We start from the raw sequence: 12,982 nt of genomic DNA on the forward strand, positions 1-12,982 counted from the left end.
CAGCTTGTTCAGAATGCTGCTGTTAGAGTTCTAACAAAGACCAAAAAATTTGATCATATTCCACCAATTCTGAAATCGTTACATTGGCTTCCTGTAGGTCAGAGAATTGATTTTAAAATCATGTCGCTAACCTATAAATCCCTACATGGTTTAGGCCCAAAATATTTAACTGATATGCTTCCACTACATCAGCCTTCTAGACCACTAAGATCCTCTGAGACCAATCTGTTAAAGGTCCCATGACATGCTATTTTATGTATTCTTTAATATAGGTATTAGTGGGCAACTAACACAGTATTCAAAGACGTTCCCGAAATTCAGCCACTCCGAGCCAGTCGCACATTGAGCTTCCCCCAAATGCGCTGTTTTGGTGTCTGTAGCTATAATGCAAATGAGGAGGAGCAAGGCGGGTCAAGGAGGAGGGTGGGGGTGTGGCCCTGAGCAGCTTGCAGCCACGGTACCATGCGCTCTGTTTACAGTGGATGTATCGCAATGGCGAGGCGCACACAGCCTTTAGCCGTGTTCTGTAAATATTCTAGAACACACGGGAGTCCTCGAGCTCTATATCTAAATATTATCATATAGCCTACATAGATATCTATATCATATAATATATATTATAACGGCCAAAAGCTGTGTGAGCCGATATTATGAATCTCAAACGACCGCGTTGGGTTCTCCGACATTCCTGGTTCTTCAACGTCCTCATCAATGTGAAGTAGACTGAACCGCGACAAGGAGGAGAAAGGGATCGTTGCCGGGCAGCGCTTAGGCACCTCCGCCTCCGTTCTCAACCTTGGCTGAGATAACCCCAAATACGAGTCTCGTTGTAGAAATACCAGAGACGAGAGTCCGACAGAACGGTTATCCAAATAACAAGGAAGTGTACAACACTTGCGTTACAGTCCTGGAGCTCTATATCTAAATAATATCATATAATGCATAGAAATCTATATCATTCAATACATATTATCACGGCCAAAAGCTGTGTGCGCCTCCAGACGATATAATGAATCACAAACGACTTTGTCGGGTTCTGCGACGTCTCTGGTTCTTCCACTTTCACATCAACCAGAAGTCGACTGAACCGCGCGCTGCCTGCTGCCGGCTGCCCGCTGCCGGGCGATGGTGCCTCGCGGCAACCGGCGGCATGACGCAGTTCATGTACTTCAGCCAGTCAAAGCCAAAGTTCCTTTCCCCCAATTCCTTCTCAACCATGGCTGAGATAACCCCCAATACGAGTCTCGTTGTAGAATTACCAGAGACGAGAGTCCGACGTGTTATGCGCCATAACGCCAAAAGCAGAACGGTTATCCAAATAATAAGGAAGTGTACAACACTTGCGTTACAGTCCTGGAGCTCTATATCTAAATAATATCATATAATACATAGAAATCTATATAATTTAATACATATTATCACGGCCAAAAGCTGTTTGCGCCTCCAGACGATATTATGAATCACAAACGACTTTGTCGGGTTCTGCGACGTCTCTGGTTCTTCCACTTGCACATCAACCTGAAGTCGACTGAAACGGGCGCTGCCTGCTGCCGGCTGCCCGCTGCCGGGCGATGGTGCTGTCACACTAAATTTGTACCGGCTGCCAAATTTGTACCGGGCGCGTCATCAATACGTAATCCATTCCAAACCTGCCCGGCAACAGATGATGGCGTCGTCCGTTGCCTGATCGCGTCGAATGACGTGAAAGGTTCACGAACATTCGCGAACCTTCTATCTAGCGATCCGTTATCTGTATTGCGCTATTTCGTCCTTGACCTGCTTTAAACACTCAGTTTACTTGCTAAATTTGATTAAACAATGAAATACAATACAAATATAAAGTAAAAACAAGTGTTATCTAGCGATCCGTTTTCTGTATTATGTTATTTCGTCTTAGGCAACATGAGCGCGAATGTTTTTTGAAACCCGCTTTAAACACTCAGTTTACGAGCTAAATTTGATTAAAAAATGAAATACAATACAAATATAAAGTAAAAACAAGTGTTATCTAGCGATCCGTTAACTGTACTATGTTATTTCGTCTTTGGCAACATGAGCGCAAATGTTTTTTGAAACCTGCCCGGCAACGGACGACGCGATCATCTGTTGCAGGCAGGTTTGGAATGGATTACGTATGGATGACGCGCCCGGTACAAATTTGGCAGCCGGTACAAATTTAGTGTGACAGTGCCTCGCGGCAACCGGCGGCATGTCGCAGTTCATGTACTTCAGCCAGTCAAAGCCAAAGTTCCTTTCCCCCAATTCCTTCTCAACCATGGCTCAGATAACCCCCACAACAGTCTCGTTGTGGAAATACAAGACACGTCAAAGAACCGACAAGAAACACTTGCGTTACAGTGTGTGTATTCACACACACACACACACACACACACACACACACACACACACACACACACACACACACACACACACACACACACACACACACACACACGCGCACACACACACATGTGGCGCTAGCACGGTCGAGTCTCATTGGCGGGCCAACGTCTCTGGGCGGGCCAGGCAGAGTAAGGGGAGGAGCTGAGATTCCTGATGACGTCATGAATACAGACATTCCAAATCAGCGCACTTGAGCCTCCGTTTTTTCAAAGGCGAGCAGAACAGCTAGTGCTCGTTTTACACCAAACGCAAGTTTTAGCCATTGGGGGACCATAGGCAGGCTAGGGGAACTCATATTTATGTTAGAAAACCTCATAAAGTGAGATTTTCATGTCATGGGACCTTTAATTATCCCCAGAGTAAACACAAAACATGGGAAAGCAGGATTTAGTTACTATGCAACAAATAGCTGGAATAAACTCCAGAGGATTTAAGACTTGCCCCAACACTGAGCACCTTTAAAACAAGACTGAAGACTTTTATGTTTGCTATGGCTTTCTGCTAAATCTTAAATACATTGCACTTTCTAAAAAGCTTTTTAACTTTGCCTTTATTTTCTATTTTAATAAAATGCCTTTTTCTATTTTACCCATTTCTTTGCATATGTTTTTCTTTTACTTATCTATTATTTTATTTTAATTGTATGACAATGTTTATATGTGAAGCACTTTGAGTCTGCCTTGTGTATGAAAAGTGCTATATCAATAAAGTTGCCTTGCCTTGCCTTTAAGTTCACATCACATCGCGTAATTTCTTTCTAATGACATTTTCGCAGTAAAATTACGTTAACTTGTTAGCTTACCATTAGATGAGTTACCTACCCCAACAGCTGTTGATAGTATTATTTACATCTTTGAACGTGTGCTAGCCCATTGCTGTTATCTGTACCGAAAAATTACTTTATAAGCAAAAAGTACAAAGACCAAATATTACCAAAGTAAGGTCTGTGTTTGGCATCCACTGCATTGGTGGCTGGCATAAGCCACCAAAAAAATAGTGAAAGTAGCAAGCTTGATAAATATCATCGATAATCAATTATCAATAAATGAGGTGTCTACTGGATCACTGTTTTGGCATGTTTCCCCGAGGTTAGGGGGTAAGGGCATATGACCCCAATAGCATGCAACCAAATATAATGGAGAATAACAGTGAATAATACTAGGGAATTCTCTGGGTTTTAACAATGATGGAATTTGGGATAATGTTATTACACAACTCTATGTAAATAAGGACGTTTTTTAGATATTTTGTAATGCAGAAAGATATATATTTAAGATTTCATATCATATGATTTGATTAAACAACATGCTTTTTAGTCTGATCATTTATTGCAGGATTTCAATATATTCTATATTATACAACGGGTGGCTTGAATCCAGCGATCTGATTGGTTCCTAACTGTTGTATAATGAGCGTATACATAACTGCTATGATCAATCATTTTGTGAAAGTTTGCATATCACTCCGCGCCTGGAAGTAGAAACGGTTATAAGTATAAAAGTAGTTGTATAAAAGCAATAGCACAGTTCACTGAAGCCTAAAAATATGTTGAATAATGGAGAGAGTGTAAATGTTGTTACTCCGGGAGTGAGCAAGGCGATGGAGAGACTAACGAAAGCTTAGGCACCTCCGCTGCGCGTCGGGCCGAACAACGCCCCTTAACAGTGGTATAATGAGCACATAACACAGCCTGTCGTGATCTATTGCTTAATTGTATGTTGATAAGCTACACTCAACATTAAAATATCTGTACCCCAATTTTCACATCATCGATGGCTAGTACAGGATCTCCCGTGCCTGATTGTTTATCGTGTAATTAATTTGTCAAAAGGAGGCAGAAAAAACAGCAATCCGTGGCATATTGCAAGCACCAGCCTCATCAGCCAAAATACAACAATTTTAATTAATATCTCCTTTAGTAAAGACTTAGCCTCTTCAGCCAGGCATTAGTAGCAGTTGCTAAACCTCTTCCTTAACCCTCTAAGCTCCAGGAAATTCCAACTCCCCCAAAATCTCGCCCGTGTCTTCCTGCAGGTACTGTGGGACATAAGACAATCCTCCACATCCCCCTATTGCCTCCCTCTGCTAAGAGATGAATCAGGACAATGATTCAGAGCTCCTTTCTCAGTCATCACAAAGGACTCATCTGTGCAGAGCAGCCATTTAAAACTTCCAGTTAGCAGGGCCTTTACATATCATTGTCTTTCAACCTGGTATCACACGATTTCGTGCTCATGTGCACTAACGTCTGGGACACGTTCTATTGAATCGTGTCCCAGAGCGCGATTGTCAGCCTTTTTCCGTGCTACACAGAACGAAATGTAAACCAATGCATTCCGAATGGGAGCGTTTCTCCGATGTTTTTTTGCTACACAGAACGAAATGTAAATGAGTTTTTCAGACGAGCGAGAGAGAGAGTAAGTGCGCTTATTTTTCGATAATGACCGGCGAAGTTCTGTACATTATCCCGCTTATTACACGGCTACTTCCCAAAACAAAGCAATTTATTTACAATGTATTTGCTACCAGCATTCATAGTGTTGATCAGCAGAGAAATAGTCCGCCAAAGACGTTGACGTCGTCGCTAAGCAACCGACAGCACTTGGGTTGATACATATCCCGCTTATTACATTGACAAGTTACCGGACTACGTGCGGAGTGATACCAAAGGCAAAAAGTCCTTTTGTTTACCTTGACAGCGGTCATTATTCATCCGTTGCCAATGAATTATCAAAAAATAATTGACCGCCGGAAGTTGTGAAGTGCCCATGCAAGTGAACAGAACGTTGAAAAGACCCGTGTAATAAATTCCTTCCACAGAAGGAAATGTAAACCAATGCATTTTGAATGGAAGCGTTTCTCAGACAATTAACGTGCTCCACAAAACGAAACGAGAGAGAGAAAGAGAGAGAGGGAGAGAGAGAGAGAGAAGGGCTTTCAGAAGGGGTGTGCGCAGATAGTATAGTGCACCCTCTAGTTATATATATATATGTCAATATTTTTGAAGCAGACCTCCTCAAAAACTGAAAAAAAAATAAAAAATAAAAATAACCCTGCTCCACAGAATGAAATGTATCCAATGCATTTTGAATGGGAGAGAGAGAGAGAGGCTTCAGAAGGGATGTGCGCAGATTGTACAATGGCCCCTTTACTTATGTTTGTATCAAAACAACAAATGCATGAAAAGTAAATGTAGTGTACTAGGGATACTCTGAGTTCACCGTTTTGTACAGCAGACCTCCTCCCTTCCGTTCTCACGCTCACGAAAAGTAATCTATTAATCGTGCCACAGAGCACGATTGTCCCACATTATTCGTACTGTACAGAAAAAAATGTAAATCCATGCATTTTGGATTGGAGCGTTTCTCAGAATATACACAGGTATATATTCAATATATACAAAGAGGCCTTCTTAAGCACATCAGTTACTTGGCTCTGCAGTGCATCAGTGTCCCTCTCTATGGCTCCCTCTCTCTCTTTTCCACTGTGTTTCGAGAATTTATATCGATTAACGAGAAAGGATGCAATGATAATGGCAAGAAAATAAAGGCTCCATGTCATAATAATTTAAATATAATTAAATTAAAGCGTGTAACAAGGAAATGGGACGATCTAGTTGTGGGCCAGTAGAGGCTGAATAACCAAATTTTCTGCATCGTTTTTATATTATGAATATTATAATATTGCCTGGTATACCTGAACCACACTTACACATTGGTGGAAGTGGATTTTCAATTGTCAGATAGATCGATAGAGCTAAGTTGCAACATGAGAAGCAAATTTCAGATTATTTAAATACTGGCCCCAAAAAAGACAAACTTCAAAACAGCAGCCAGACAGCCGACTCCCTGCCACTGGCCCCCTGTCCCTCAACCACCCCTGAGGGGGGGAGTTCAGGGGCCGTATTCACAAAGGATCTTAGGACTAAAAGTAGGTCCTAACTGGCGAATTTAAGAGTAACTCCTAAAAATAATGGGCGTGTCACTCTTAAATTTAGGACTCCTAACTTTTTTCACTAAGAGCAATTCACAAAGTATTTTAGGCCTAAAAGTAGCACCTAAGTCTAGGAGAGCTTAAAAGTCCTCAAGAGGACTCCTAACTCAGTAAGACCTGTTCACAAAGAAACGTAAAATGCCTGCGAGACGAAATGTTAGGGTATTAAACTTGTTGTGGAGTTAGTGCGCGATGCAATAACATCCCCGACTAACAGGAATAATCCGATTAGTCCCGAAATAAAATGTTTGGCCACACTACGTTATTTAGCAACAGGGGAAATGCAACTTTGCAATGCCGACGATTTAAAAATATCGCAACCATCAGTCAGCCGTGCCATAAACTTTCCTTTGGACATTCAACAATTACACAGGATCAAAGCCAACTTCATGGCAATTGCAGGTATGCCCGGTGTGGTCGGTGCTATTGACGGGACGCACATAAAAATAATTGCGCCATCAAAAGACGAGGACGTGTTCGTCAATAGGAAGAAAGTGCATTCCATCAACACGCAGGTTGTTTTTGATGCAAATTTTAACATAGCCTACTGGATGTTGTTGCAAAGTGGCCTGGAGCTTCAGCTACCCATGATTCGCGCATTTTAATGGTGAGCGGTCTGAGGCAGCTTTTTGAGATGTAGGCTACCAGTTGGGTGTCACTTGCTGGGTGACAGTGACTATCCATGCAAGACGTAGCTCTAGACACCCTACCTCAATCCACAACCGGGAGCACAGTTAAAGTATAACATGTAAGTGATTACGCAGATTACGCTTAGTCCTATGCGTAAAACACATCGTATTGGCTCTTTGACGCCTTTTAATTGTTGAATCCATATTTATTATTGTTTACTGATTTCCTCCAAATATGCTAGAGCACACAAACATACACGAAATGTTGTGGAGGGAGGAATTGGGTGGATGAAACGTCGGTTTCATGTCCTCCACGGCGAAATACGCCTCACCCCAGACAGGGCAAGCACAGTCATCACCAGACATGGGGGACTCGAGTCACATGACTTGAATCGAGTCAGACTCGAGTCGCAAATTTGAGGTCTTGAGACTTGCTTGACTAACACTGATTAAAGACTCGACTTGACTTTGACTTGTACTTCATGACTTGAGACTTGACTTAGACTTGAGACGGATGACTCGAAATTACTTTTTTACGTGCACGAAGGGGTCACTCGCGGGGAGCGGGGGAGGGGGAGTGCAGTACGACCGTTTGATTGACGTACTTACTGTCCAATGCCAATCGGTGGTTCTGAAAATCATTGGCTGTTCACATAATGGTTTTGGAATGTTTTGAATAGTTGAGTTATTGTTAATGTTAAGACATTGTTATTGTTAATGTTGAAATAAAACTCAACTTATGAACCACTCGCTTTACCGATTTTTAAATGTGGAAACTGGGTTAGATCACCTTTGTGAGGTGGTGCAGGTCCAACCATCTGCAGCTGAACTCCTCCAAGACCAAGGAGATGGTGGTGGACTTCAGAAGGAAGAAACCACATCTCCTACCCGTGTCCATCGAGGGGGTCGATGTGGAGGTGGTCAGGACCTATAAATATCTGGGACTGCAGCTGGACGACAAGCTGGACTGGACAGCAATATGGAAGCTTTATACAGGAAAGGGCAGAGCCGTCTGTACTTCCTGAGAAGGCTGGGGCCCTTCAACATATGCAAAAAACTACTGCAGATGTTTTACCAGTCTGTGGTGGCCAGCTGCTCTTTTATGCTGTGGTTTGCTGGGGAGGAAGCAGCAGGAGGAGAGACGCTGGTCGAATGGACAGACTGGTGAGGAGTGCTGGCTCAGTAGTGGGCACAGAGCTGGACTCTCTGGTGACAGTGGCAGAGAGAAGGACCCTGGACAAACTGCTGTCCATCCTGGACAACACCCAACACCCTCTGCACGACACCTTCACCAGGCAGAGGAGTGTTTTCAGTGGCCGACTGCTGTCCCAGTCCAGCTCCACTAATAGATTAAAAAACTCTTTCCCCCTGGCCATCAGACTGTACAACAGCTCCCAGTAAAGGCAGGGAGGACAATAGATAACAACAATGGACATTTTATTTATTTATTTATTTATATCTCTATTTTTGCAAATCCATCTGCAATGTTTTTATGAATGTTTTCGGCTGCTACTGGATACTTGAATTTCCCCCGGGATTAATAAAGTATCTATCTATCTATCTATCTATCTATCTATCTATCTATCTATCTATCTATCTATCTATCTATCTATCTATCTATCTATCTATCTAGATCATCAGATTTTTGTATGACTTGACTTGTGACTTGCTTGACCTGAGCAATGACTTGACTTGTGACTTGCTTGATTCTCACCACAGTGACTTGGGACTTGCTTGAGACTTGAAGGTTATGACTTGAGACTTGCTTGTGACTTTCACATGAGTGACTTCCCCCCCTCTGTAATCACTGTATTTGCCATTCTACACAACCTCTGCAAGCGGAGGAACATTCCACAGCCAGACGATGATGATGTGATAGAAATTAACCTTACATTTTATGTTAAACTATGATTATTATTAAGCCTACATATCATATAGATACTTTAATAGTGGAAAATAGCTGATCACCTCTGCCCTAGATGTTATGTGCCATGTGGCACCAGTGAGTGAGTCCAGTCCATTCCCACCTGATGTGCCATGTGGCACCAGTGAGTGGGTCCAGTCTATTCCCATCTGATGTACTCTCTGAAGACAATGCTTACATTCACACGTGTGCATCATCTCTGTTTGTATAAGGATAATATATGTTCTAAGGTCACATTGGGATCCAGAAGACATGAGAATATGCTGACATCCACACAGTATGACCCAGAAAAACATGCTATGCACATCAATATTTGATGAAAGTCCAACTTTGTATTGTGTAAGGATTGGGGATATAAGGAGCTGTACGGGTGTCATTCAGTAGTGTGTATTCGCGGATACCATTCGGCTTTGTTGTCTCTCGTTTGCGGGTGGCAATAAACTCTCCATCTATACTTGACCTGGACTCTCCGATTCCTCTTGCCTATAGCTAGTTGAAGTGAATTAGATAAGTGGTTATTAGAAATCCCACCACAATGATGATGATGATGGCGATCAACATGAAAATGAATTTGGCTGTCTGGAACCGAGTGGACTCGCATTTAGGGATCACTTTGAAAACACATTTTACCTTGGCACAAATCCGTCAACACTTGTGTAGTTCATAACATTTATTTTCTTTTCAATTTTACGTATTTTTATTGTTTGTTTCTCTCTCTCTTGAACGTGCAGGCTACAACGTCATTATCGTGGTCTGCACAAAATTGTCATCATGCGTGTATTCTGCTAACTGCACTATAACTACTTAATAGGAATACATTTCTAGCCCAGGCTATTTCCTTGTTTTTCTGTGATTTAGTGGGCTCGTCTGAACAACCAATCACCGAACTGACCGCTTCTAAACTCGTGCACGAGAATTGACGTAATCCATAGCAACGGCGCGTCACTCTTAGTTCATTCTTAGTGATTTATTAGTAAGAGTAGGTCTCAGCGGCTTTGTGAATAACTTTTAAGAAAAAACTCCTACGTAAAATGTTTTAGCGCGAGTTAGGAGCACTCCTAGCGGTAAGATAAAATGCTTTGTGAATACGGCCCCAGAGCAGCTATGTAGCGGAGAAAAAGACTGCAGCAAAGCTAACCCCCTCTCTGGTCGATCCTACCTGCGGCACCACCAACTAACTCTGTTGGTTAAGAGCCCTGCCAGCCAAAGGAGTTTGACTTCCCAGCCAGGCGCTCTGCAAATGAAAACGTATTCATTTATTTTTACGTTAAGTTGAACTTCTCTATTGCTACGTTAGTTATAATAAGTATAAGTCCCTGTGGGCTTAAGAGGGCCTCTCCGTATATAATGAATATATATATGTATATATATATATATATATATATATATTAGAGCTGTCAAGCGATTAAAATATTTAATCGTGATTAATCGCATTAATGTCATAGTTAACTCTAATTAATCGCGATTAATCGCAAATTATTTTTCTATGCTAAATATCCCTTGATTTTTTTTGTCCCATACTTCTTCTCATTTTAATTCTCTTATCAACATGGTGAAGTGCATCGGCTTGCCCTGTGCAAATGATTTTTTATTGATAACAACATTGGCATATACACTGATCAAAACAGGACGATACAAAAAAAGAGCCTATAGTGCAATTAAACGACTGCTTTGAACAAATGTCATTTGAACATAGCAGTCAGGCTACTGCTTCTTTGTTTTGAGCCAAAGAAAAAAAAAAAAAAAAAATTTTTTTTTTTTTTTTTATAAAATAATTGCGTTAATCGCGCGATAAAAAATTTAACGCCGTTAAATTTGGTTTGCGTTAACGCCGTTAATAACGCGTTTAACTGACAGCTCTAATATTATATATATATATATATATATGTATATGCTGAGAAACGCTCCAATCCAAAATGCATTGCTTACCATTTCGTTCTGTGCAGTACAAATAATGTGGGACAGGATTCAATAGATTACTTTTCATGAGCGTGAGAACAAAAGATTTTTGAGGAGGTCTGCTGTAAAAAACAGGGAAATCAGAGTATCCCTAATACCAGTGTTTCCGCTAGAAGAAATTGGTGCCGGTCATGTGACCGGGAAGGTTTCATTTTACAGGTCAAATTGGAAAAAATCGGGCGGTTTATTGGGCTTAAAAAAATGTATAGGCAGGCTATATAAAGAAGAAGAAGAAGAAGTGTGTGATCATATTTTGATTCGCCATGGTTATTAAATACCGGTACTCCGCAAAGCTTGCCGCCGGCTTTCGCTAGTTTGCCGCCGTTTAGTTCATAAGCCTACGGTAGCTTATAGCGATCAATTTGAGCGAGTGCACGAAATGCAACAACTTATTTATTATATCACACAGGCTACACTACAATCAAAACCCTCATTGTTTTACATGAATTGGCTAAACAAATGACCACTGTAGCATGTTTAAACACAATTCAAATGAACACATTCAAAAGTATTTCTACTCAATTTAAAAGGCTGAATCTCCTCGTGACTGAATGTTTGTATAGAGCGCGCATGCTGTATGCGCGCAGGGTTGATGCGCTCCACTTTTTTCTGTGGAGAACCAGCGCCTTGAATATTCCGCACAAAACGAAACCGGATCGTTTTTGCCCGTTTCGGCTCCGTGTGGACGGGGCCTTATTTCCAAATCGGTCATTCTGACCGGAGACATTTAGAAATTTTGGTCCTCCTAATTTTTTTACGGTCCGAGACCGGTAATTACCGGACAACGGGAACTCTGCCTAATACACTACATTTCCCCCTTTGATGCATTTGTTGTTTTGACACAAACATAAGTAGAGGATGCATTGTACTATCTGCACACACCCCTTCTGAAGCCTCTCTCTCTCTCTCCCTCTCTCTCCCCTCCCCCTCTCTCTTCTCTCTCTCTCTCGTTTTCGGAGCATGAAAATTGTCTGAAACACTCCCATTCAAAATGCATCAGAAAACATTTCGTTCTGTGGAGCACGGTTAATTTTATTTATTTATTTTTTCAGTTTTTGAGGAGGTGTGCCTCAAAAATGGAAATATTGACATGAATATAACTAGAGGGTGCACTGTAGTATCTGCGAACACCCCTTCTGAAACCCTTCTCTCTCTCTCTCTCTCCTCTCTCTCTCTCTCTCTCTCTCTCTCTCTCTCTCTCTCTCTCTCTCTCTCTCTCTCTCTCTCTCTCTCTCTCTCTCTCTCTCTCTCTCTCTCTCTCTCTCTCTCTCTCTCGTCTCTCTCTCTCCCTCCTCTCTCTCGATGCTGGGTATGAGCCCATGGTACCGGGTTTGTCTTTAGTGGTAACGTTCACTGTTCTGTATCTTTATCATTTGAGCTCCCCCATGGTATTTTATTTATTACTTCATGTTTTTCGTATTTATTTTTTCAAGAAATTAATAGAAAATATCTGCCCTTGAATGAATCACACCAGTGGGTACAACTCAATAAGAGCAGAAAGGGTTTCTGTGTTTTCCGAGTTCTAGTTTGGATGCACTTGCAGCCAGCTTCATCGGCCCCATAGCTCGTCCAAGGTATGTGTGTTTGTGTGTGTGTGTGTGTAGTGGGGGGGATCAGTGTGAGCACAATGTTGCCTCTCAAATTGTCTGCCATCTTACACAATTCCCTCAGCACAATGACACCCTGCGGATGACAAAAGCATGCATTCTGGGACATCTCTCCCCATCCCCCCTTGATTTGACCTCTGCTGAATTGAGTTTCACAGAGTTAGCATGTGAACGGCGCTGATGCCTGCAGCAATGATAACAGAATTAATGCGTGGGGAAGCACTTATTTCCCCCTTGAAGTTCTGTACCCAGAACAAATAACACCAGCATGTGGTGCATTAAATGTTATACCAGGAGAGTTAGCAAGCATTCGTGGACTTGTTAGCCACCTTTTGTGTGAAAACCTAAAACTATATTTGCATTTGTATGTTTGAAAATGATAACCTCATGGTTGCCATTGCCTTGAAGGGCATGGCCTTTAATGCTTCAACTGCTATCGCAAACCAATGACTTTTGTCATTGGAATG

At 41.9% G+C, this 12,982-nt stretch overlaps 1 protein-coding gene across 5 annotated transcripts in view; it reads right to left on the reverse strand.

Moving 5' to 3' along the window:
* The window catches only part of hdac9b (histone deacetylase 9b), a 60,880-nt gene that overhangs the window by 2,894 nt on the left and 45,004 nt on the right, over positions 1–12,982 (reverse strand). The window lies entirely within an intron of this gene.

This window comes from Gadus morhua, chromosome 11 (genome assembly GCF_902167405.1).
Source record: "Gadus morhua chromosome 11, gadMor3.0, whole genome shotgun sequence".
NCBI classification, from domain to species: domain Eukaryota; kingdom Metazoa; phylum Chordata; class Actinopteri; order Gadiformes; family Gadidae; genus Gadus; species Gadus morhua.